Source organism: Budorcas taxicolor, chromosome 6 (assembly GCF_023091745.1).
Source record: "Budorcas taxicolor isolate Tak-1 chromosome 6, Takin1.1, whole genome shotgun sequence".
In the NCBI taxonomy this organism is placed as follows: Eukaryota; Metazoa; Chordata; class Mammalia; order Artiodactyla; family Bovidae; genus Budorcas; species Budorcas taxicolor.
This window is the reverse complement of record NC_068915.1, coordinates 68,977,655-69,004,789: the sequence shown is the minus strand read 5'-3', so window position 1 is coordinate 69,004,789 and position 27,135 is coordinate 68,977,655. Positions and strand designations below refer to the sequence as shown.

At 44.2% G+C, this 27,135-nt stretch overlaps 1 protein-coding gene and 1 non-coding gene across 2 annotated transcripts in view; one reads left to right on the top strand and one right to left on the bottom strand.

The window, feature by feature from the left end:
* Positions 1–27,135, top strand: part of SCFD2 (sec1 family domain containing 2) — a 397,018-nt gene that overhangs the window by 272,566 nt on the left and 97,317 nt on the right. The gene's annotated exons all lie outside the window — the stretch shown is intronic.
* Positions 1,021–1,093, bottom strand: TRNAC-GCA (transfer RNA cysteine (anticodon GCA)). Its single transcript has one exon. It is a non-coding gene; the product is annotated as a tRNA-Cys (tRNA).

Below are 27,135 nucleotides of genomic sequence, written 5' to 3'. Positions count from 1 at the left end.
CTTATCTCCTCCTTCTCTTGGGCTGATCCTTTGTCCTGGCTGCTGACCTTTCTCCTTCCTCACACAAGGAGGTTTGCTTGATTGGGAAGAGTAACAGATGCAGACAGCTTCATTTGTTCTTGGCAGGCACCACAATCTGCATTTCTGTGGAGGTCAGGAGAATCATAAATCATTCACAGGGTTCTGGTTTTCTGGGATGAAATGGGCCAAATTAGTCATAATTTCATTGCATTCTCCCTCTTCTCACCCCAAACCCCATACACCCCTATAGCCACTTAGCCCCTACGCCAGCACCTTCCCTTTGATGCCTTAGAAGGAGAGGACAGAGCGGGCTCTCTCCGCATGAACGTGAAGCACATGGAGTCGGTATGTGAAGATACTGTGATGCAGAAACTAGCACATCTTGAAAGCTGAAACATAAAACAGCATTTTTAAAAGGGAAAATAACCCCAATGTGTCTCCAATATGCTGCGCGCAGGAAACAGGACAGAGGCTGGAGTGAGGCCGAGGGGAGTTGTCTCCAACTGGAGGGCTTTCATCATTGCCCTGTTACCATCCGCGCATCAGAGCCCCAAGACCTTTTTACTCCCGCTCCAGGAGACAGTGGGTACGCAAGTCTAGAGAGCTTGGAATGTCAGCATGACCTCGCAGGCCCCTCTGTCTCCTTCAGCATTTAAAAATTCAGATAATAAGCCTGGTCCCAATCTGACTCAGAGTGGTGAACGTGTGAGCAAGCGTCTGGGCAATCCACAGTGACCTTTTGTTTGGGACTTACTCACTTTTAACCAAAGGTGGGGGAAGAAAGCAACTCAAAGGCAGGCCCAGGGCTTCTGTGTAATGTTGTTTAGCCACAGGTGGTTTAGTCGCTCAGTCGTGTCCAACTCTTTGTGACTCCGTGGACAGCCTGCTAGGGATTGAACTGTAGCCTGCTGTAGTCCCTGTAAAGGGCCTGTCCTCTGTCCATGGGGATTCTCCAGACAAGAATACTGGAGTGGGTTGCCATGCCCTCCTCCGGGAGATCTTCCCAACCCAGGGATCGAACCTGGGTCTCCTGCATTGCAGGCAGATTCTTTACCAACTGAGACACCAGGAAAAAGTCTTTTTAGCCTCAGTAGAGGCTAAATGCAACCAGAGTGCCGCTCTGGCTAGATCCGGGGTGGGGAGAGACCTCAGCTCAGTGTCTGGACTACCATCAGCAGGGCCTGTCCTGCTTCCAGCTTCTGAGTCCCCTGCCTCGCCGGGTTCTAGAGCCGGGGGCATGGGGCAGCCTCCGAAGGTTGTGTAGAGGACGGTATGCTTTGCACTGGCACTGTGCGAGGAAGACCACAGTGATCTGCTTACATCCACCCTCCCCGCTGCAGACCTGGAGTACTTCAGACCCCTCCCCTCTATCCTTCTCATGCTGCCACGCTTGCTGTCTTTGCCCCTTTCCTTGGAGGTGAATCCAGAGAGCTGTTAGTTCCTCAAAGCAGGCAGGGCTTTGTTGGAAAAGGTGTGAAGGAGATCAAAGTTTTATTTTTCTTTCTGTCTTACGGAGACCAGTCATGGTGCTAATTAAATAAGTGCTGCCCAAACAGCGGTCCATGCAGTCCTTGCCTTTACGAAGCTGAATCTAGAAGAGGAAACACAAGTAAACACAATAGTTACTTATGGTACCAGTTTGCTTCCTTTCTTACAGGTGATATTATTAGAGGTCAATAAAAATGATTTTGAGCTCTAGTCAATATCCTGTTCTTCCCTAGTAACAGATGGTGGTGGTATCATAAACATAGTAGGTGTTAGGAAGTGTTTGTTATGTTGATGTTGGTCATGATTATGGTAAATATGCTTTATGATAGTATGCAGAAACTCTCACTCCTCTCTTAGTGATGATGAGTGGATGCCTTTGTGTTGTCAACACTCAGGGCAGAAATGACGTGCGTGTCCGTGGTTCTATGGAGTCTCACAGGCAGACAGGACTTCACCTAATGACAGTGTGGCTGGGTGTGGAATGGGGAGGAGGAGGCAGGGGGGCTCAGGAGACAGAGCGCGGGCCCCAGCACCCGGGTTCCAGGGGAGCAGGATGTGTGATGCTTCGGCTTCCGCCCTGCTCAGTTCCACGTGTCAAATGGGCTAGATGATGTCAGGCTCTTCGCTGACCACCGGGGCTTGCATCCATCCTCTACCTTTGAGAGATAAGAACACCGATGCCAAAGGGTTTAATGAACCCACATGAGGTCAGTGGTAGCAGGGCCAGAAGTAGAATCCAGTTCTCTGGCCAAGTCTCCAGTCCTTTTCTCTTCCCCTGTCATAATTTCAGGGTGGCCAGAGGCAGTGTAAGATATTAGTGAAATGTTAGGGCTCTGCAGAAATCTCTAGTAACACAGCAGCATGACAAAAAAATAAGGATCCTGTCTGTTTGGTCATGGTCCATCCAAGACGTGTCCAGAATACCTGGGCTTCCTCAGGTACCCCCGACTGGGATCCACAGCCCTGGGGTATTTGTCATCCTTCCCTCCAGCCATTCAGGGGAGCCACTGGCCTGAGGGTGCTGCCTGCTCCAAACCCAGTTGTCGAGAGCAGGGCCAGCCTCCAGACAAGGAGGCCAGACCGGGGATGGGGGCGCGGGGGCGGCAGAAGGCTGGTCTGTGTCCTCAGCCCCTCTCCTCAGCACTGCCAGCAGACCCACAGTTTGGGCCGCTGGCTATCTATTTGACACCCCAAGAATTTCCCACACTCCTCCTATCTCCAGCTCTTCTCCTGACAGTGTTTGTTGTCAAGGACAAAGCACTCTAAATAATTTCAATGTCCAAACAAAAGTACCTGTCCTAGAGAGTTTAAATGATTTCCATTGACTTTATGGTGCTTTTATAAAGTAATTTTATTAATCTGTTTATTTGTGACTGTGCTGGGTTTCCGTTGCTGCACGTGGGCTTTCTGCAGTTGGAGCGAGCTGAGGCTGCTCTTCATTGTGGTGCTTGAGCTTCTCATTGCGGTGGCTCCTCGGGGAGCACAGGCTCTAGGGACTCAGGCTTTAGTAGCTGCGGCTCCCAAGCTCTGGAGCACAGACCCGATAGTTGTGCTGCACAGGCTTAGTTGCTCTGTGGCATGTGGGATCTTCCTGGATCAGGGATCAAACCCGTGTCCCCTGCTTTGGCAGGCGGTTTCTTTACCACTGAGCCACCACGAAAGCCTCTTATGACCAGTTATTATGATTGTAGTTTGGAGACTTGGGGGTACAAATCCAGCAATATTGTCTGCATCTCCCCACACTGTGCAGCATGGCATTTTGTTTTGACCAACAGCCTGTGTGTGCCAGCCCCTTGCCACTGTCTCTGTGTCTTCAGTTTTCTTGAAGCAGTCATTTTGAGGAGAGAGACAGCATATGTAAAAAATTATGAGCTTATGAACATAGTTGAAGCCAAAACACAGAGCTACTTTCAGACATGCATTGTAGTGAATATTTTGATGATTTAGTTGCAGCACATAAATAAAAGATCCAATTAAAGACAAAAAGTACTTAAGAAAAATGCACACACTTTTTCAGGCTGCTTGGGGACATGTACATTTGTTAAGTTCATAGCCTGCCTCATTCCAGAAGGACTTGAGAGAGCTTCGGGACAAATACTGGCAGAGAACCATCTGAACTCAACGTTTTCAGGCCAGAATGACTTCCTGCCAGCACAGGACTACACAGCAACAACTCCACTCCAGTTTTCAGAACCAGAGAGAATCAAAGGCACTTCCCTCACTTGGCGGATGGGTGGAGCCAAGCCAAGTAACCTTGAGGCTGGTTCTGCTCAGAAGTGCAGAAGTAATAACCAGACTCCTCATCTGTCTTTGGTGATCAAATCCTCTCCCCTGACCTTACCCCAAGTTAAGGGTGCCAGTCTTGTTCCCCAAGGCTGAGGTCATCCTCAAAAGTCTGTGATTTTTCCTGGTCCTCCAACCCTGAACCTTCCCTGCTAGTATTCGTTGTGGCAGAAGCTCTCCCTTGAACCCTGATCCCAAAGGGTCTCCACTTGAACCCCAGCCTCTCCTCCTAAAGTGAAGGGGAAGCATATGAACTTTGAAATCAGCAGATCTGGGAATGAATTCAGAGTCAATCTGCCTTTCACTGTCCATAAAACCCTGCCCGCTTGCTTAGCTTCAGTTTCCTCAGCTTGAAATGGGAGGAATAGTAGTATTGATCACAGAGGTTCTGCTGCAGATGAAAAAACACCTCTAGTAGGCAGGGCCTGACACTGATACTCATCTAAGGCACGGTCGCCACTATTGCTGAACTTGCCTCTCCGTAAGCACAGGGGACAGCAGCAGTGTGTCTCCCGAGTCTCCCTGTATCACCTGTAAACAGGCTTTCCTGTCGCCAGCTCTGCTCAGCCTCCGGGGTACTCCCCAGTACTCCTTACTGGACATCCCTCCTTCCTCCCGCCTACTTTCCACCCCCATCACCATGATGTCCTGACTGCATATCAGAGGCCTGCCTTGCATTGCTCCCCCGCAGCCACGTCTATTCCAAGTTCAAGAGTAGGTGTCCAAACCCTCCCACACTCGCCCTGGTCACCTCAGCCCTGTTCTGACGTAAAGAGAGAACTAATGCTTAAGAGTTAAAACGGTGAGATCTTACAGTTAAGATCATTGTATGTCTCTTTTGTTGGAAAAATCAATCCTTTTGGTGTTTCATGACTTTTACCCTTTATTTTTTCATTCATTCCAAAAATAATAGCTACAGGGGTGAACAAGATGGACCGAGTGCCTGTCCTCAATTTGCTTACTGTTTAGTAAGGGACTAGTATACAGCATGATAGGTTATATAATTGTTAAAATGTATTAAAGGCCCCATTTTAACTTTGTAATTTACATGGCTCTTCCATTTTGGAGCAAATTACTTAACTCGTCTGTGCGTCATCTTCTTCATCTGAAAAATGGAATAACAGTAGCTTTTACCTACAGTTCAATAAGCAGCCTCAACTCTCCTCTCTGCTGGATTCCTCAGCACGGTAACAGACTGCTCAGCTGTGTTAAGAGCCCTGAATTTGCTCATTCACTTTTAATAGAACAGAGCTGATGCCTTGTAAGTACACAATAATAAGTTATTATTAATTGTAGTGATAAAACTAAGGAAACGCCTTGGGCGTACAGAGATTGCTATCATTCGGTTTTGCAGCAACTTTGTCTCTTTAGAAACATTTGCAATCACCCTTAGATATAAGAAGACAGCTTTCTTATTAACTATCACTCGCTCCCCCTTCAGGAGCTGCTGAATCAGGCAGGATGTCTCCTTCACTTCTGACCCCCTGCTTCAGCACTTCTCCAAAGAGGATAATAAATGAGCAGGATAAGTTTGCCTGTCACAGTTCACTACTGTCTGTGAGATGTGGCAGGAGATTAACTGAGCATGTTTGGATAAATGATAGATCACTTGGAGGCGATTTATAAGTTCAGCATTAATGAAGAAAAGTTGAAGGAGGCATGAAGGATGAGAGGGAGGGAATCAATGCCAGAATGTTAACTGTGAAGACAGAGGAGGCAAGTCAGGGAAGGAAAACATAACGGGAGGTGAGCAACTGGGCTGGAAACACGTGAGCAGAGAGGGCAGAAAGTGGGCATCAGAAGGCGAGGGGAAAGAGGATACAGAGAGAGAGAGATGGCATTGTCCACCAACGAAAAGGCTGAATTTTGAGTAAACAAAATACATCAGGCACATTAGGAAAAAAGTGGAATAAGCAAAATGGAAACAGAAAGTTGAGAAGAATATAAATCAGTGCATAAATGGAGAACACATATTAGATTATGGCTATTTTTATAAACCAAGGAGTAACTGTTTTGCCTGATAGAGATTACTGAGCTCCTCTAAAGTCACTACCATAAGCATTCCATGACTGTTATATTCTTTTCTCTTTTTTCTACAATATATTTGAAATAGACAAACTAGGGAAATTTATGGAGTATCTTTATAATAAATTGAACTCCTAAGTTGTGGCATTTCAAATGCTGAAATAATTTGATATGATATAATATAATAGTATAAAGGAAATTATGGTATGAGTAGAGAAAAACTGGAGTTATGCTGTTAATAAGACTGTTTGCATCATCTCTCTTTAGTCTGCTTTATTAGCAGTGGTATATCTGACTCATGATATCCCTTTAAGATATATTTACAGATAAGATATAGCATGGTTTTTGTTTCACCATGTGCTATGCTTAGCCAGTCAGTCACGTCTGACTCTGCAACCCCATGGACACATCCTGCCAGGCTTCTCTGTCCATGGGATTCTGCAGGCAAGAATACTAGAGTGGTTAGCCCTTCCCTTCTCCCGGGGATCTTCCAGGAATCAAACCCAGGTCTGCATTGCTGGTGGATTCTTTACCATCTGAGCCACCAGAAGAGATTAAAAGACTAGTCAAATAATCCATAGTCATTCATGGAATAGAAACATCATTAAGTTTTCTGTTCCATTCTTACGACACCCAACTCTGTTTGTCTTCCATAAACAAATGAGCCTGGGGAGTGGACATACTCGGGTGAGAGTCCAGGCTCCCTGATGTGTTAACTTTATGAACTGGAATGGCTAACTTGGCCTGTCTGAAATTTCATTTCCTCCCACTGTAAAATGGGGATACTGCTACTCCCCGCCCACTGCCCCCGGAGATCATTATACCTATTAGAGATAAAAATACAGTAAAGCATTTGGAACAAGTAGATGGTCAATAAATTTTAGCTATTATTATTTTCATGCAACAGAAACTAGTGATATACATCTTTATAGTCAAGTAAAAGCATCATTGCATCAACAAGGAAAGGAGAGAAGAGAGTGGCAAGATTAAATCAAGGAGGAAAAGGGGAAAAATCACATGAGTAAGCATGCTTGTTGTTGTTGTTCAGTGACTAAGTCGTGTCTGACTCTTTGTGACCCTGTGGACTGTAGCACACCAGTCTCCTCCGTCCTTTACTATCTCCCAGGGTTTATTCAGATTCATGTCCATTGAGTCGGTGATGCTGTCTAACCATCTCATCCTCTGCTGCCCCCTTCTCCTTTTGCCTTTAATCTTTACCATCATCAGGGTCTTTTCCAATGAGTTGGCTCTTCAAATCAAGTGGCCAGAGTATCGGTGGAGCTTCAGCTTTAACATCAGTCCTTCCAATGAATATTCAGGGTTGATTTCCTTTAGAATTGACTGTCCAGGGGACTTTCAAGAGTCTTCTCCAGCACCACAATTCAAAAGCATCAATTCTTCGGCATTCAGCCTTCTTTATGGTCCAGTTCTCATATCTGTACGTGACTACTGGAGAAACTATAGCTTTGACTATATGGACCTTTGCCAGCAAAGTGATGTCTCTGCTTTTTTAACATGCTGCCTAGGTTTGTCATAGCTTTCCTTCCAAGGAGCAAGCATCATTTAATTTCATGGTTGCAGTCACCGTCTGCAGTGATTTTGGAGCCCAAGAAAATGAAATCTGTCACTGCTGAGAAAGCATACTGGGATTAGTGTATCGCAAACTAAAGGGAAATGTATTCCTATAGTGCCCTGGATTAATGTACCTAAATGAAAATCAATATAGAAAGGAAGTCAGTTCAGCCACAGACATAAGGAAATGCTATTAAAATGGAGGTTTGCCATCCTTCAGAAGATGTCTAAATCTATACCTTAAGATTAAGGTAAAGAGATAAGTGGAAATGACACTATAAAAACCAGTGTTACATAGTTGAAGCTTGATTTATTGATATTGAAAATCCTAAACAATAACAGTAACCATTTCCTCCCGGTCTTGATGATCCGCACTTATATCCTCACTAGACCCCCAGGTTGTATAGGCCCTGTAAATCATGTAACTAATATGTTGAATAATCATGGCTCACAAGGGAGGTCAGATCATAAAGCAATCTTACTTTGTTTCTCCGTGTTACTTTCAGTTTTTCAGTGAGGTCTAGTTCTTTCCCTATCTTTGGATGAGTATTGGGCAAGTCCATAAGTTTTATGGTCCCCCTTAGGAAATATAAATGGTCTCAATTTAGTAATTTATGTGTCTAATCCCATGGAATAGTCAAAGCTTCAAACTTGATTTAAAGTTTAGGCATTCTTTCTCTCCCAGTTTCTGCCTCCTGCAGTTGAAGAAGGGAGGTGCGGCTGGTTGCCTCTCTCTTCCCTCCTCTAAGATTCCTCCTCCTCCTCCCATAGCTGAAAATCTGCACTGTCCAGCACCTGCAAAGTTCTGAGAGATAGCAGAGGGGCAGGGTGTAGGGAAACTCTTGCCTCGCCGACACAGTGATGAGCGGATCTGACACTGTTTGGTCTTGGCAGCTGTATCAACCTGCCTTTTTTCTCATGTGCACTTTGGCAGGGGCTTTTGAGACCCCCATATCCCTGGAGATCACCTGTGGGTCCTTCAGTGTGGAGAAATGCTGTGCTGTATTGGTCAGCGGTTAGGAGCAGCTGCATCGTGGTGTTTTGTTTTTTTTTTCTGCCTCTCTTTTAGGGATAGGAGTTGTGTGTGCCACCACCTACTCAGTTAATAGTGCAAAAAGCATGGAGAATAATTCAAATACATGAAAAGATGGAGATCGATGAATGAGCAGAAATGCTATTGCTTAGAGTTAGTACAGCCAAGAATTTACCAATTATTCTGATTTATAAGAGGCTTAATGATATTGGAGCTTCTCAGGTGGCTCAGTGGTAAAGAATCCACCTGCCCATGCAGGAGACACAGGTTCGATCCCTAGCTCAAGAAGATCCCTTGGAGGAGGAAATGGCAACCCACTCCAGTATTCTTGCCTGGAAAACCCCATGAACAGAGGAGCCTGGTGGGCTATAGTCCATAGGGTTGCAAAGAGTCAGATATTGGCAGATTGCTAATCCCCAGTTTCTGAAAGGTTCCCCTCCTCAGATGAAATGGCTCACCTTTCCACAGGCTCTGTTGAAAGAGAAACTCTACAGAAACCTGTGCCCGAGAGATTTCAAAAGGGGGAGCGGGCAATAGGGTAGGGTAGGCAGAGTAGGCAATGGCACCCCACTCCAGTACTCTTGCCTGGAAAATCTCATGGACGAAGGAGCCTGGTAGGTGCAGTCCATGGGGTCGCCAAGAGTCGAACCCGACTGAGCGACTTCCCTTTCACTTTTCACTTTCATGCATTGGAGAAGGAAATGGCAACCCACTCCAGTGTTCTTACCTGGAGAATCCCAGGGACGGGGGAGCCTGGTGGGCTGCCGTCTTTGGGGTCGCACAGAGTCAGACACGACTGAAGCGACTTAACAGCAGCAGCAGCAGCAGCAGGCAGAGTAGAGCAGATCTTGCAGTGCTGTCTTGAGCAGGAAGGGATGGCCATTTTACAATGAGTTTGCTCATCGGTGGTTTAGAAAACAAATCATGAAGCAATGAAGGGAGAGGGAGGTGACACGTAAGCATTCATTTTAAAATCCTTTCAAACAATTGTGTTTGCAACTAAGTTACAAAGCATTATGTATCAAGCTCTAAATACTCACAAAGTATTGTTAAGCCATGAAAATTTTGATTTTTTTAGGCTAGAAGAATGTTCAAATGTTAGCAATTTCATTTGGTTCAGACTTTTTTCACTCCCTCTCGTCACTAATACTGAATTCCACCTTGTAGTTTAGAAATTTTAAAACTTAAATGAGGTACTTTTATCATCCCACACATATCTCTAAACTTCCTGAGATGAGGAATGGTGATTATTTATCTTTGCAATCCCTACAGTACCCAGCACACAGTGGTTGCTGACAGAATACTTATTAACTTGTATCACAAATTCAGAGTCAGGCTAGAACTCATTATTAGCCACAAAATGGCAGAGTTCAATTCTAATCAGCAATCTTTACCTTGATATAGAAAGTGAAAAGTGCAAGAAGTTGAAAAACCTTATTTGTCACCTGCAATGGAAAACTTTGTACTTTTTTCCCTTGTAAATGGCCCAGAGAAGGGAGAAGAAGAGGGAAAGATGGTACCTCCCCCAAGATGCAAAGAGGAGCAGCTGTAGAGGGAGGATTTGGAGTCCAGCCTCCACCCTCAGGCACCCCCAGAATCTGAGGGCAGTGGCTAGACCAAGCCGGCTTCCCTATGCTCCTCCCAGATGTCAGGCAGGGACCAGAGCAAAAGCAGAATCTTAAGAGGAATTGTGCACCCCTTCTGCCCACTCAGTGTCTAAGGAGAAATTGTTTTCTGGCGATTGTTTCAGCATTTGAAAAAATTCCCAGCCCCAACCCGCTCTCTCTGGTGTTTGTCTGATCTGATTGGAAATTCCCCAAGTGTGTTTAGGGCTTTGCTCTAGAATGGGTGAATATAGTTGAAATTGCAGAGTGTCATCTGTTACATATTTGGAGAAACTTTTTAAAACCTAACTCGACACTAACCTGCTAACTCTAACCCAGAATTCCAGACAAATACGTGGGTCTTCTAACATCATAAACATTTGATGTTTGTGTTCCTGATCTATTTGTTTTTTTAAAACAAAAATACTTGCATCTGGCATTTTGAAACCTTCTAAAGGAAGTTTTCCAGACACCTTTGAGGGGATGATCTCTTAATCAGATAAAACTACCTTCGTTTTTTTTTTTTTTAATTTTGGTAGAATTTTCACTAGACACCACTCTAAAACATCCTAAGATTTATCAATACCAAAGTCCCCAGTCACAAAGATGATATTAGTGTTTTATCATAAATGCATTTGAAATCGTCAGTAACTTCAAAGGCTATTAGGATAAAACATAAGGCTAATTAGGAAAATATGAAGCTAAGCACCATGACAAATGAAACAGATATTTATTGGAAATAACCAAAATGACTTTGCTCCAGTGAAAAGATCCTAAATCTGTGCTCTGTGGAATAAGGCTGAATGTGTTCATATGTTTTCACAAACACATCATGAATATTATGCCCAGCTCTTCAGAACTGGGTAAAAATTGGGTGAGGGTTTACCCCTACTACCAGGAAGCAGTCATACAGTTGAACAATATTAGAGAAGGATTTTAAGGTCAATACTCTTAAAACCCCAATAGAAACTTTAAAAATGAAATTGTCTGAAATTTAGCAGTATGGCTCCCAATTAAATGAATGAGTTGTGTCTTTAAATGCCTATGCCCTGCTGAAAATTCGCCATAGCTTTTTAAATTATTTACTTATTTAGACCACACTGTGCAGCACGTGGGATCTTAGTTCCCCAAGGATTGAACCCATGCCTCCCTGCAGTGAGAGCACTTATCTTAGCCGCCGGATTGCCAGGGAAGTCCCTCTCCATAACTGTTCCAAAAAGCTGTAAATGTGTTTACTGGTGACAGAATTCAGCTTAATAAGTTTTCAAAGGTCTTGATAGTTCCTTTCACACATTTTTTTTTTGAACTCATAAAAAGTGTAGGCGAGTAAGTGGAATCATTTTTCCCATCTTCTACATGATTAGGAAAGGTACAAAACCCAGTACACTCTGTTAGAGCAATTTGGGGAAGCCTGAGATGACTCATGAGAAGGGAAGACTCCAGGTGAGTCCTTGGCACGTTGCATGTGGCTCGGTTCGCCCTTCTCCTGTTCTTCTCAGGAGCAAAGACAGTCTCAGACCTCTGCTGACCTAAGGATTTGTCACTGTTGATTCAAACAGAAAAACTATTAATACTTAGACCCATTTAGGATTCACAGCTTACAAGCAATTTCCCATTCTTCCTATCATATAATGGTTACTCTTAGGTCATAGATGCCCCCAGAGGACCTTAGTTTCAGAACAACTTAATTCTTCGTAAGTTGCAGACTCTGGTATGAGTCTAGTCCCATTGGAGAGCGTCTGATTTCAGTGTCAATCACCTTTGGCTCTTTTGTTTCCCTAATAAGAATTAAAAGTGAGTCGGATCCTCACAGTGAGTTTGCAGGACACCCTGGACAATGGTGGCTTTGTGATAGTGTTGAGGTCATCATTTTACAGAGCAGCACAAAAAGGTGCTCCAGAGACAAACCAGCACTCAAAACTCTCCAACTTGTTATGTCAGTGATTTTGACTTTATACATGTTCCTCCCTTTCCTTTCAATATGAATGTATCTAACCCAGCCCCTTCCTCTTCCAAAGTTAGAGTTTTAGAAAAAGTGCCTTTGGCATAAGTTTCCAACTGGTGTCATAATTACAACCTGTTCCACTGGCTTCCTGTTTGGGAACCCGGGAAAAGCAACCATGAGCAGACTTCAGACATGCTGTGAAAAGTCCGTGACTCTGTTGATGCAGTCCTTCATGACACAAGGCACTGCTACCACTCTGCAGAGAGGAGGCAAACTGATAACCCTAGGAACTTAGTCAAAAAGCTGTGTGGAGTCATTATTTGGAGAGAGCTTTCTCTTAGGAAAATAAGTGCTCACCAAACAGCCTAAATTTAAATTCTTCATGGTAGATGAGAGCAGATAGAGCATCCGTCATGGAAAGCACCTGTTTACTGGCAGGCTACGATGTGAATGTTTCCTTTTCCATACTCCAGGTAGTGGGACCAAGCCAAAGGAAAGGAGAGGTTCCTCTTGATTTTCCCAGCAGAGGTCACCATTCTCATGATCTGAATGGATTTTGTGCTTAGAATCCACACATTGAAAGATCGTGGTTACTGAGCCCTCAGTTCCTGGAACAGAGGACAGACCATCTACAGGCCACTTTATTCTGTGCATAAAGAAAAATAGCAATGGTCTAGAAACTGTAGATTGTTCAAGCAGTTTAAGTTAGATTTTGGTATTTAAAATGTCTTGACTAAGCTAAAGACATCTCCTTTGAACATTTGCACACACATGCATATGTGTGTTGTACACACACAACAACTGTTTTTATATTATTTAAGCTGCCTCATAATATGGCTTTCCATCCCCGCTGTAGAATATTTAGCCCAAAAGAAGAGTCATAAATATTACCTATTGCAAATTTCTGCTGCACTGTGACTTTAGTTATATATACCTTTTAAAACCAATTCTATAGGTATGAAAAATGGCAGATGTACATATTGAGCATTGGAATTTGGTTTTATGGGCTCTGGTGCCCTTAGGTGGCTAGGCAGAGTCATCATGCCCTTTTGTCCTTTTACTTATGAACTTCCATAGACTCTTGTCTAGCAAGTATCCAGGTTTTATGTTAAAGGCGTCAAACCATTACATTGTCAAAGCAAAGGATCAAATAGTTCACACTAGAACTCAACGAAAATACCTTCTCTAAGAGTGAGTAGGGAATGGTGATTGTAAATAGCACCCAGTGGACATCTTTGAAAATAGATTTGCTTTAAAATATTTGTTACACCTCATGAATCATTATTTTGAATATTTCTGTCATGTGAATGTCCCTAAAATAAGTTAGGCTGAAATAGCAGGTAGAGTTGCTACTTCCCTAGTGGATTGCCATGTGTGCAACCTTAGCTGGCTGCTGAATAATTTTGAACAGTAGAGAGCAGTAGAAGAGTGTCAGAGCACATAGCTGGCCAAAAATCAAGAGGCTGTAAAGCAAAATCAAGGCATATTCTCTTAAAATGATGTTGACTTTCTACTGACAATGAGAGACACTTTTGACCTATATTGTAAATGTATCCATTTTTAAAGAATGGCTAAGTAACATCCAAACAATAAGTTATCAAATAAGGATGCCAGTATTTATTACTGAACAGCTGTTTATTTATTAGAATTAAGGCTATTCCCTTTGGAGACATGGAAACATTCAGTAAAAACTTCTGTACAAGCTCCATCATCAATAGCAGCAGCAGCATTGTAATCTAAAGCAGGCCACAGACTAATCATATAGGAGAGTCGTCAGAATCGATCATCATTTCTGTGAATGCCGACTTACATGGAACATTCAACGCATGTGCATCAACTTCCCAGCAAATGTGTTTGCCACTCTCTCTGTAGTCAAACCAGCCTTTGTAGAAACTACACCGTAATTCTGATGTTTCCCTTTGGCCTTGGTAACCCCACTGGGGTGGTAGTGAATACAGCAGTGGTTTAAAAAAGAAACAAGCAAAACACCAACCGAGAAGCCAACAGCATCACCGCCACCATGCTTACTCCTGCCAGACACGGGGCAACCCACGTCTATTGCACTGTTCCATCTCAAGCCTCACTTGACCACCTGACCAACAGTGGATTCTTGGTTCCTTGCCTTTATTTTTTTTCCCATCTCACAGATAGTCCCTGCATCCACACAAGCTCAGAAACGTAAGAATCATCCTTGACCTGGCCTTCTTCCTGATCACCCACAATAGCAAGTCCTCTAGATTCTAATTCTAAAAATGCCTCCAATTCTAAAAACCTCAAATCCGTTCTCTTTTCACTCCATCGTCACACCTGCAGCTGGGCCACCATCGTCTTACACTGCTAGAGCCTCTAAGTGGCCTTTCTCCTCCAGGCAGCAACATGGTCTTTATATTTGAAAACATGGGTCAGATCCTGGCATGCTCCTGAGTAAAACCCTTCAGCTGCTGCCCACTGAGCTGGGAAGGCAATGTCAATCCCTGGCGCTGGCCCACCGAGCCCTCGCCAGCTTTCCTGCCTCCCCTGCACCCTCTCCAAAGTCTTTCGGACTCGGGACCTTCCACGTGATGCTGCCTGTGCCTGGAGGCTGTGTGACTTGGGGAAGTCATTCAGTCTCCTGGGTCTTGGTTTTCTCCTCTGAAAGGCGGGAGCTTGGTCCTTTTCCAGCAGTGTTCCTCCTATTTCCTTTGATAAGACAGGAGTTCTTGTGAATCTGTCTTTAAGTAACCTTCTACCACACACTGATCCTGAGATAGCAGAAGAGGCTAGCCACATGTCCATCAGAACATATTTTCCAAGGATAGTACAGGAATAAAAAGTGCTTTGAAACTGAGATGTATATGTTAACCAGCACTGTTTTCAATTAATAGAGGGATGTTTATACCATATGAGAAGCCTAAAAGCCTCAAATTACAGCAGGGCAGGAGACTTAATCCTTACAAAGTAAATTTACTGCTCTTGCCCTAGGCTCTATTTGAACACACCAGTTACATGTGGGTACCTATCTAAATTGGCATTCCAACCATCCTGTATTAAAAGTGCATTTTCAAGGTTTATCCTTTTCTCATCGACAGGACAGTGTTACCAGGTTTTCAGTTTCAGATTGTCAGACACACAAGCCAGGATTTTGAGCCATTTTCTTTCTTCCACTGCCTATATTCCTAAACCAATCTACCATGCACAATGAAGGTGAATTCTTAAAACATGTTTATTAACTGAGCCAACCTTATACCAATTCAGTCCAGTTATGCAAACTTTGTCGAGTATCTGCTGGATGCCAGACACCTACCAAGTACCAGGCTACAATGAGTAGGTCCTGGCCTCAGCTCTCAAACGGTTCACAGTCCAGCAGGCAGACCCAGATGCAAACAAATCCTGTAAAAGTCCAGTGTGTGCTCGGTCGTGTCTGACTCTTTGCGACCCTTTGGACTATAGCCCGCCAGGCTCCTCTGTCCGTAGGATTTCCCAGGCAAAACTACTGGAGTAGGTTGCCATTTCCCCCTATAGGGGATCTTCCCGACCCAGGAATCGAACCTGCATCTCCCACACCTCCTGCATTGCAGGCAGATTCTTTACCTGCTGAGCCATCGGGAAAGCCCATCACGTAAAAGAGTTGGTGAAAAAATAAAGGAAGATGCTGTGGGCTCTGGGACAACTGTCTCAGCATGGAGTGATCGGGCAAAGTGTGATGCATGAATAGTATTTACCTGTCAGAGAAGAAAACAGCATTTCAGGAAAGAAAATCAGGTATACAGACAAACAGGAGTGCAACAGCTGTGTCCTTTGGGGGTTCTAGAGGGTCTGTGGCCAGATAAAGCTGGAAAGAGGAAGGAACCTTGTTATGAAGGGTCTGGTATGATCTGCATGCTGTCCATCAAGTTTGATTGGATCCTGAAATACTACTCACTCACTACTACTTTCCATGAAATGACTCCTGTGGGCCTGAAGAGCTGAGACTCCAGGCCTCATCTGCCATCTCTTCAGCCCTGCTATGTTGTTGTTATATTCGACTCTTTGTGACCCCGTGGACTGCAGCACACCAGGCTTCCCTGTCCTTCACCATCTCCTGGACTGTGCTCAAACTCATGTCCCTTGAGTTGGTGATGCCATCCAACCATCTCATCCTCTGTTGCCCCCTTCTCCTCCCGCCCTTAATCTTTCCCAGCATCAGGGTCTTTTCTAAGGAGTCAGTTCTTCGCATCAGGTAGCCAAAGTACTGGAGCTTCAGCATCAGTGTAATGAATAGTCAGGATTGATTTCCTTTAGGATTGACTGAATTGATCTCCTAGGAGTCCAAGGGACTCTCAAGAGTCTTCTCTGGCACCACAATTCAGAAGCATCAATTCTTCAGTGCTCAGCCTTCTTTATGGTCCAACTCTCACATCCATACATTAGCCGTGCTATGAAGCACTATTACTCTGCCTCCCAGATAAAAGGAGACGTTAAAACTCTGTGATCCTAGGCAAGTTACCCAACACCTCTGAACCTCACGACATCCTCTGTAAAATGGGAATAACTTGTGCAAGGAGAATAGTTGAGTTTTTGTAAGAACTAAGGTTAAAACATGTGAAATATTTAGTACTATACCTTGTGCATGGTATGTACCTGCCATTTTTAGCATCTTAAACATCATCACTAGAAAAGACTCTGATGCTGGGAGGGATTGGGGGCAGGAGGAGAAGGGGACAACAGAGGATGAGATGGCTGGATGGTATCACTGACTCGATGGACATGAGTTTGGGTGAACTCCATGAGTTGGTGATGGACAGGGAGGCCTGGCGTGCTGCAGTTCATGGGGGTGCAAAGAGTCGGACACGACTGAGCGACTGAACTGAACTGAAACATCATCATTATAATTCATTTTTAAGATTTGAAGAAATGAAGCAGCATAACCTTATTTGCAGGTTGAAAGGGGTCTAATAAGAGAGTAGGGTGAAGGGAGGCTAGGGGCAGGACTGCATGCATGTGGACAGCTCCGGGGGGCGGGCATCATTCACTTTGTAATCAGTATGCAAGTGCCCCTTGAACCCAGGCCCTGGGTGAGGCTCTAAGCTGAGAGCTTTACATGTATGACTCAGCCCTCCAGCAACCTTCAAAGTAGGCACTATTATTGTTCCCATTTTTTGAGAAGGGAAAGCTAAAGTACAGAGAGGTTAAGTAACTCTCCCAAGATGACCCAGCTGGTAAGAAGTGGAATGAGGATTCAGATCAAGGCTGCCTGTCCCCAGAGTCATCGCCAGCATTTCTGCTCTGACCTCTCTCAACACCGAAGCAAAGGATGCTCAGACGATGCAGCTGTGACAAGCTGCAGGCGCTGGTGGTCGGCTGGGCTAACTCGCTGTGAGTGGAGCCACCACAGCTGCCTTTGGCCCAGGTCGTGCTGATCCATGCCTCAGGATCAGAGTGGCAGATTGTCACCGGTGTTTGGGTCCTTAGAATGTGAGCTCTTCCGATGCCGGGGTCTGGGAGCATTCTGCCTTCACTGAACCCATATTCTCTGTAGTTCATAAAGGTTTGTTCTTGGTGTGTAGCCTTCCTTTCCCCCCACCAGACTTTTCAGTATCTCAGGAGAAGGCAAAGCCCTGGGAGAGAGATCTCTATTTGGAAATGACACTGCTGATCAAGAAGGGAGCACCAGTTTCCTATGACTTTGAATTAATTTTCTATTTAACTCTAGAAGACCCCAGAAATGCCTCCCTGCCAGATTTTGTTTATTAAAGCTGCTAGGTATGTGTTACTTCATTTAAATACAACGGCGCCCTTCGGCAGAATATTCCCAGTGCTTTCTTTAATAAAGCCTTCTGCTCCACATTTATACAAGAAGAGAATCTTAGAATCAGTTCATAGTCTTTCATGTTCTTTGAGCTTTCTATCCTTTTAAACTGTTTCGTAAGTGAAAAAAATGACGATATTAAAGAAAACTGCTTTTTAGAGAAGCTCACAGTGATTTTCATTTTTGCATGATGTATTCCAGTCCAGGCTCCATCTAATAATGTTTTCCATAATGTACTTGCAGCTCATATTAGTCAGTAGAGTAATAGAGTAACTCTAGTAACATGACTCCCAGACCTCAGGAGCTTAACACAAGTCAAGTTCGCATCTCACTCAGTCAGCATCTCTCTCTCAGGCCAGCAAGAGCTCTGCTGGTCACAGTCACAGAGGCGCAGACCCGAGGGATGGGGCCCCACTGTGATGCACATCTCACTGAGGCAGGGCAAGGAGAAACAGATTATAGCCAGGCCCTCAAACCTCTGCCTGGAAGTAACACCCATTACCTCAGCTCCTTTCCACCGGCCAGAGTGAGTCACGCAGCCAAGCCAACTTCAGGGGAGACGGGGTTGGACGTTTACTGTGTACCTGGAAGAACAAGAGATGGGATATTTGAAAACATCCCTTTACTGTTCCATAACTGTTATATTCTACCACAAGTCATAATTTATTGAATTATTTTCATACTGGTGGGTATTAATACCAAAAGCAAAGAGTTTATATAGGATTTAGAGTTTATATTTGAATGTGTTTTATGGTACCATCACCAAGCAACATTTGCCTGCTCCTGCTGTATGAAATCTCTCTCTCTGTATCTCTCTCATACACACACACACTCACTCTCCCACACATACATATCCCCACACGGTCACACACATGCACACACACTCTCACACACATACTCACACTCACACACACACACTTCTGGTCATCTGTTTGCCCTCTGGCCACAGACTGGAAGATCAGACACTGACAAAGCCCGGCTCAGCAGGACAGTCCAGCGCACTAACGCGTTCTAGTTTGCTCCCATTTCAATTCTGGTTGCTGTTTTAAGCATCTCACTCCTGCAGCCCTGACTTTGGGCCTTTTGCTAAGAATCCCAGCCTCTAAAGCATCCAGCAACAGCCCCCTCTGCACAGTCAAATGACAGCAGGCAGGCCCTCGGCCCAAGCTCAGTGGTCATGTCCAAATGAGACAGAAACGACTCTAGCGATGAAGTGAAGGTGCGTGGAAGTCGTACTGTCTCTGTGAAGGCAGTGACCTTTCCCAGTTATAAAACTGATTCTATTAATCCAGGTCAAAGAACTACCATGGCCTTTGAATTGAATTATGTTGTTTACAGACAGTCTTCCAGATTATAAAGTAAAATGTTAGTGGGACACCAGAGCCACCTGGCCTGTAGTGGAATAATTACACTGAACTGAAACATTGATGACCGACAGAACCTGCCTGAAGTTTTGTTGAAACTGAGAAGCAACTCAGCACCCAGGAGGGTGACATAAGGAAGGGGAAGGGACAGAATCACAGAAACAGGCTGTGAGGCGTAGGCTCCAGAGCCCAGGTGGTCGACAGAGCAGCCAGCAGAGGGCCTCGGAAACTCAGGCCAGCCTCAGGGAGAACACGGTACCACCAGGCCCAAACTAGCTGACGGGACAGTGGAGAGAGTGTCCAAGAGGAATCAGCAACATTTGCAGTTTAATGAGAAAATGTGTCCATTTGTGGGCCTATGAAAAGTTCAGAGAACTGAACTTCCTCCCCTATGGAAGGAAAGCCAAGCCCTGCAGAAACTAAGGGACATTACAGGACGTATGGGGCTGCCTAGCTTCTAGTTCCGGAGAAGGCAATGGCACCCCACTCCAGTGTTCTTGCCTGGAGAGTCCCAGGGACAGGGGAGCCTGGTGGGCTGCCATCTATGGGGTCGCACAGAGTCGGACACGACTGAAGCGACTTAGCAGCAGCAGCAGCAGCAGCTTCTGGTTCAGGAGCTGCCACTTGTCAACGGTATTCCTTTGGCATGTTGCTTAATCTCCCTATGCTTGAGTTTCCTAATCTGTAAAACGAGATAAATAATAGTACCTACCTCACAAGGATGTATTTTCACATTTAAACAAGATAGTATGTGTATCTTGTTATTATATGTATTATATATGTGTTGTATGTATTTAATATTACACATATTATATATATATTGTTTAGAACAAGGAGCTACATAGTAAGTACTTTTAATATGTAAGTTCCTATGAGGAATTCTTGGATCCCAGATACTAAAGGGGATTTAGGACAGAGTCCTGGAAACAGAGGCAATCTAGCACTCACTGTAGTATAGGGCCGACTCTATAGTAGAGAATCAGAAAGTAGAGTGAAGATTCAGAATGTGCAGAATCATACCGTTTTGAAGTCGGCTGAAGATTCAGAAGATGGACAACATAGACAAACCTGAAAGACATTATGCGAAGTGGAGTAAAGCAGTCGCTAAAGGACAAATACTGGATGACTCCACTTATTTGGCGTGCCTAGCCCAGTCAGCCTCATTGACACAGAAAGTGAAATGGCAGTTGCTAGGGATGTGGGGAGGGGAATATGGTGATTTATTGTTTCACGGGCACAGAGTTTCAGCTTTGCAAGATGAAGGAGTTCTGGAGATGGATGATCGTGATGTCCGTACAATAATGTGAATGGACTTATTGTCACTAAACTATACACTGAAAAATGGTTAAAATAATGTTATGTTTCTTTGATCACATTAAAAAAAAACTAAGGAAGTCTGTATAAAATATGGACTTTAGTCATAATAATGGGTCAATTTTGATTCATAGATAGTAACAAATGAATCATGCTAATCTGGGTTCCCCTTGTAGCTCAGTTGGTAGGGAATCTGCCTGCAAAGCAGGAGACCTGGGTTTGACTCCTGGGTTGGGAAGATCTCCTGGAGCAAGAAATGGCAATGGGGAAGCTAGGTTCAAGGGTATATGAGAAATATCTGTACTATCTTCATAATTTTTTTTTGTAAATCTAGAACTGTCCTACAAAATAAAGTTTAGTTTTGAGAAACAACTCTAGAAGATGGGGAGAACCAGATGAAGAGCTGCTCTGGCTTGAGTGAGGGACAGTTGAGCTAGTTGGAGGGATCATTATGAATCTGAAAACAGAGGTTCCCCCTGTGGTTTCGGAGGTCACGTGTAAAGAAGAAAGAGACTTAAGGAATCAGAAAGTTGGTCTCAGCAGCAGGAGGGGACAGATGACCAGTGACACTGACTGGGAAAGGATCAGGTCATCAAAGTGGACCCACAGTCAACCCAGTCCCACGTTGCATGAGTGCAGGAGAAAAATCATAAAGACACACGTACCATCAACTGAGGCTGTTTCAACTTCCAGATAAGGAAGATTAGTAGACCTGAACCCTTGGCCATTTCCTTAAAGCCAAAGAAAAAGCAGACAATTAGGAGCCGGCAGAAAGGGGACTGAGCAGGGCAGGTGGTGTTGGCCCCAGAGCCCCAGTAGTCTGGTGGGTCTAAGTACATCTAAGCACCTAAGCTTGTCAAGACTGAACAGTACAGTCGATGCTGTAAATTCAGATGTCATTTTACAATAAGATTTACTGTTTTAAATTCTTGTCCCTGAATGTCCCTAGGAAGTCTTTATGAATCTGATCTAAGTTCAACACATTTTTAGCACCTATGGAGTTCTGTATTTGGCATGTTTGCTCATATTGTTTTAATTCTCATAATAGCTAGTCATCATATTACCGTAGAATATTATGTGAAAAACTAGAATCGCATTATTTAAGTAATCAGTGATAGAGGAAGGAATCAAGCTATGATCTTCTAACCATGTAAATGAATCGTGAGTTTCTAAGCTCCTTCTATAACAACTGTTAAAGCAAATCAAATCATATATGGTGGTGAGGAGTTTGCCTAAAGGCCTGATCAAGCCAGACGTGCTGGCTACAGAGGAGATCCTAGGGGAGGCACTGGAGAGCAGATGTGGGCATAGCACAGCCCTTTTTAGAGGACGTGTGACCTGCCCCACTCCTGCTGAGTACCACAATGTCAGCAGGGTGGGCATCGTTTTGAACATCTGCAGTGCTGTGAAAATTGGGCATGCACAGATTCTGACCAGTCACCACAGGAAGAGAGTGAGGCAGCTGTGGGGGATGCAGGAACACATGTCACAGTGTGGGCAGAAGGAGGGGAAATGATGAGGTGGAATAAAGGGGATGTGCACTCAGCAACTGGAGGAAAGTGGGCATTAGGGTGGGGCTGCAAGAGGGAACAGAGCCCTGGGCTGAGGCAGGAAATCAGCAAATCTGCGCCATAAGCAAAGAAATCTTTAAACATTAGTAATATGCTATGAGAAACATCAACACTAGGCTCCTCATATTTTTGAGCTTTCATAATCTACTTCACTTACTGGGATACAGTGCAGCTCCCAGAAAAGGAAAAACATGCACCGGGGTGCACAAATGGTATGGAAAGATTAGTATGAAACCTAATATGCTCCAGCCCAGCCTCCAGTGGCCATGGTGGTGCTGTGCATAGTAGGTGCTCAGGAACAGGAATGTCACTCAGTCGTGTCTGACTCTTTGCGACCCCATGGACTGTAGCCTACCAGGCTCCTCTGTCCATGGGATTTTCCAGGCAATAGTACTGGAGTGGATTGCCATTTCCTTCTCCAGCAGATCTTCCTGACCCAGGGATCGAACCCAGGTCTCCCACATTGTAGACAGATGCTTTACCGTCTGAGCCACCAGGGAAGTCCAAGAAATGCTTTTTGAATGAATGGTTACAACATGGAGTAAGTGGCATCAGCACGTGCACCCGTGTGTGTGTGTCTCTGTGCAGTTTGGGTTACTATATGAGGCTTTTTGTTTTTTTTTTTAATGTATTTTTTATTATATATTCTTGCCTTTAAGGTCAGGAATCATGTCGTTTAGCGTCTTTGTAACTATTCATAGCTTCTGTGAGGTTTTTTTTATCCCCTTGTGGAATGGAATCTATAGTGATACAGTTTTCTAAATTCCAGACTGAGTTAACATGGTGATATTTTATTTGAAATGCTTATCTCAGCCCATCCTATTTCATGCTGGCCCATACTTAGAAGCACTCAGGTAACGGCTGGACAAACAACTACATTGAATGGGAACTGGGATTAAAAGATTCAAGGATCCTTTCTGACTTTGAGTCCATTTTTCTGTGGACCCCCGCAACAAGTCCCCCAAGGTCAGTATTCTCTTTATAATCATATTGCAAATCCACTCATAGGTGGATTGTAGTACCTGAGTATATTATCTTCACATTGCTAACCAGTGTTATTTAGCCATCCATTCAATGAAAGGAAAACTCAAGCTGCTGAGTGGAATGTGGATGGAGGAACCAAGAAGCTTCAGGGGACACTGGCAATGATATTGGTTTTAGAAAAGGGTGAGGCTCCTCTGAGTATAGTAAAATCTCTCTCTTTAATATTTTGAAAACCTTGGGCCTGTTGGCTAAAGCAATTAGTAGTCAGTACTAATGACTTTTTGGCCTTTTATACAGTTCATGAGGTTCTAATGACTTATTGTTGAATCAGGTCTGACCTGGTGGCACAATGCAGGTTTACCTTTTGCTAAACTCTTATGCCTTCAACTGGTCCAGACCTTAAACAACTAACAATAGGCAGAAAACATTCCTGACCTAGTTTTTGAATCTTTACATGATGCAGAGATAAAAATAAGTTCTCTACACTAATTAACTGAGAAGTCTTGGAACATTACAGCTTGGAATCTTTCCATTTCTAAAACTGGTGCCCAGAATATTGCTGAGTGGTTTGCTTTAGGGAACGATGTGTTGGATTTCATTAATCCATTGTTGAGCTTTTCAGTGGAAAGAATTCAGTAAAATCTTTGTATTACTTTTTCTCCCAATTAATAACAAGAACATAATGTACTTTGGGAAGGACAAATGTATGACTAATCCTTCACTCCTATGTCTAATTTTTCTTATGCACCTTTTTGCATTCCATGTATGTGTTTAACGGTTCAGATAACCACATAACGGAACCTTAAAATTCTGTCATTATAGATTCTTGTTTTGTCCAACTTAGGAAATCAGAGAGCAACCTTTTCTCCTCCCATCACCTCTGTTTTTATCGGTCATATGTCTTGTGGAGAGAAGCTAAGACTGACTGAGAGACATGGGCACTGCCCATCAGGCTGATGAAAAGACTCCTGTCTCAGAGAAGCTCTTTTCCCCTCTTCCTGAGAGAACCAAATAGATAATCATGGCTAGAAGAGAAAGAATTTGAGTTCATTTGATAGAGACTCTTTTGAACACAGCTGAGTTTATACCTTTATCCTTGAAACTTATATCTGAAGTAGTTTGACCCTAAGGTCAATAATGTTGGGGGAGGAAATCACAAAGACAAAATGTCAAGTCAAGGTCATGGGTACTCTCAGAAATATAGAGTGCCTTGTAGAACCTGGCTTCAAAAAATGGAGAAGAGAAGGCAGTTCAAGGACCTTCCAGCAAATTCTTAGTGCAGAAGAATTAAGTATATGTAAACATTTTTATAGCAGTGTGGTGAGTAACCCCAAATATTCCTGCTGTTCCTCTGACCTTGTATTGCATCAGAAGAAAATAACAGCAAAAATGATGGCAATAAAGAAAAATAGGTTCTTTGGCTGTTTTCTGTTCATCAGAAAACAGATGAACCCATATGATCCCAATAGTAATCTCACTTGTAATTTTTTTTTCTTGATTAGTAACTAGGGCATTTCTGATAATAATTTGCAAGCTTAGGAGAATACATTTGTTCTTTTTATAATAATAGAAGGTAGTTAAAATGCTTTAGTAGCCAGTGGAATAACTGTGAGGATTTAAACTTGGTCCAACACATGTTTGTTTAGTGACTTCTTGATTTCAGCAAAACCAGTATGTGTGTGTGTGAGGACAGAAATCAACGAGCTTGTATATAAACAAGTCACTTTTATGTGAATTTGAGGCCTTGGCTCTTCTCTTAGTCTCTCTCTCTCCTTTGGGGATCTCATCCAAGCTCAGAATTTTAGCTACATCATCTGTGGAGATAATTAATTTGGAAAAGAAAGGTTCACAATGACCATGAGAGTAAAATATTGGATAGGCTGTTCTGGGTAAAAGGGATTAGACTTCATTTCAGAGACAACCGAATTCCATCATCTGGAAGCCAGCCTGGGGAGGAGGCAAGTTTCCACCCACTGATTAGAGAGAGGAAGGGGAAGGGGGGCCAAGAATATACAGCTTCCATCTACTTGCTTACCGTAGTTCGTGGTCATTCTATTTTCCCTAAACTGTTTACATCATAGTCTTAACACGGCTGTCATTTTAATGTGTTGCTTAAAAAAATAGGTGAGAATACTGCCACTTCTTGAGAGTGTGGCCAGGGAGAGTTGCCTCTGGCATCCCACTCTGCAGCCCAGCTATGCCCTTCCTAACTGAGTCACTTTCAAGAGGAACTACTATTACAATCTGTGGGTTGAGTTTACAGGGAAGTCCATTTCAGCTCAGTGAAAGGAATCACTTTGTGTTAAAGCTACCTGGTGACAAACTCTTGATGGCCTTAGGAATTTGTGAGGTGCCAGGAGTAAAGAAGGGATGAAGGGCCATCTGTCAACATTTCTGGAAAGGGGATTCCTGTCTTCGGTTGGAGCTTATGCTTCGGTTGGAACCTCTGAGGTCACTCAGAACTGTGAATTCCCCCTCACTACCAAACCTGCATTTCCAACCTCAGCCTCACCCCTGGAATCAGGGAGCTGTAGAATTGGCCGTGACCTCAGAGGCCATCTTATTCAACCCTGTAGGGGTAAGGGACTAGCTACGGTCCCCTTTGAGCTCTAGTCCCTCTCCTCCCAGTGCTACCCTTTAAGTCTGAGGCGGGAGAAGTCCTCCCCACTTTCAAACCAGCCCCACATCTACTTTCCATCCGTGGAACTGGCATCCTCCCAACTCAGAGGAGCAGGCACTCCACATCACCTGCCTCCTTTTCCCTTGTCTCCCCCAGCTGGTCATCAAAGTACTTTTACAATGCCATTCTGAGTCTCCCCTCCTCATTCCTATCACCACTACAGTATTGCCTCTAGCCTGACAATAATGGCCTGAGAATGTCCCGGATTCCAGTCCTACCCCCTCTAAGCCATGGTGCAGACCATCACCAGCGACTGCCATCTACCACACAGTCTCAAGATTGGAAGAAACCAGGGAATTCATCTTGTTCCACCTTCTATCCCATACCTGACCCCTTACTAAAACATTTCCTCTTTCATCAGTATTCCATTTCTCAGAGGTCACCATGGCTTCTCGTGCCTATAGGCTATAAAGGTCTTATCCCCTAGCTTTGTAACCATGCCTCCCTTCCATCTCCTGCCAAATTTGGCCCCAGTTTATTCTTCCAGCTGTCCTTTCAACAGCATCAACCAATGAGACTCATCTTCCCACTCTTCCGTTAACACTCTTACACATTTACTGCTATAGTGACAAAAAGTTAATCAGCCAAACTAGCTTTAAAAAACAAAAACAGCCTGCGCACATGATGTAAATGATCCAGGTATAGAGCTGGTTTCCTCAGTCTTCATCCTCGGGGCTAAGACCTCTGTTGGCTCTGCTTCCGTCTGTGATGGCTTCGCTCTCAGGCCACCCCCCTCCCTGTAGCAGTAAAATGGCCCCAGTGGCCCCAGGATTACATTCTCTTCGCAGACAGCCATGAAGAAAGGAGAGATTCTCTTTATCCATGGTTCCTGCAAAGGTCTTGGGATCCAGTCTCATTGGGCTGGTCTGGAGCATGTACTCAATCCTGAACCCTTATAGTGGCCAAATGGATAGGATTTTGATGAGCAAGGTCAAGTTCAGGCCCACCTGAATCACAGAGCTAAGCGTGAGTTTAAGGAAGATCAGGGCACTGTTACCAGAAATAGTGGGAATGAAGACTGCAGTCATCCCCTCGACTCCAAATACTCTGCCAGCTCTCCTCAGCTTCTCCAAGACCCAGGTCCCTCTTTCCCCCAGAGGCTGTTTGGTAACCAGCCTACTCACTGTGACTCCTGAACTCCCACCATGCTTGCTTTCTGGAGCATATCTATATCTAGGTGCTAAGGTCCTTGAAGGGAGACACCACGTCTAATGCAGCTTCTCGTTTTTTTCTCATTGTGCCTAGGACTGTGCTTTGCACAACTGATACATAATAAATTTTTATTGTGATAGTGACATTGGCTAATATTAGCATTCATGTGTATCTGTCAGAAAGAGGGAAGAAGTGCATGGAAAAAGCAGATGTGCGTCTCTGTGGAAACATAGCAGCGGGCAGCCCCTGAGCCTGGCGGCTGCATGATTGATGTGGGCATTTGGCCATCTTGGTCAGCCAGGGGTGAGGCCTTGGTTGAGGGGGTCTCGCAT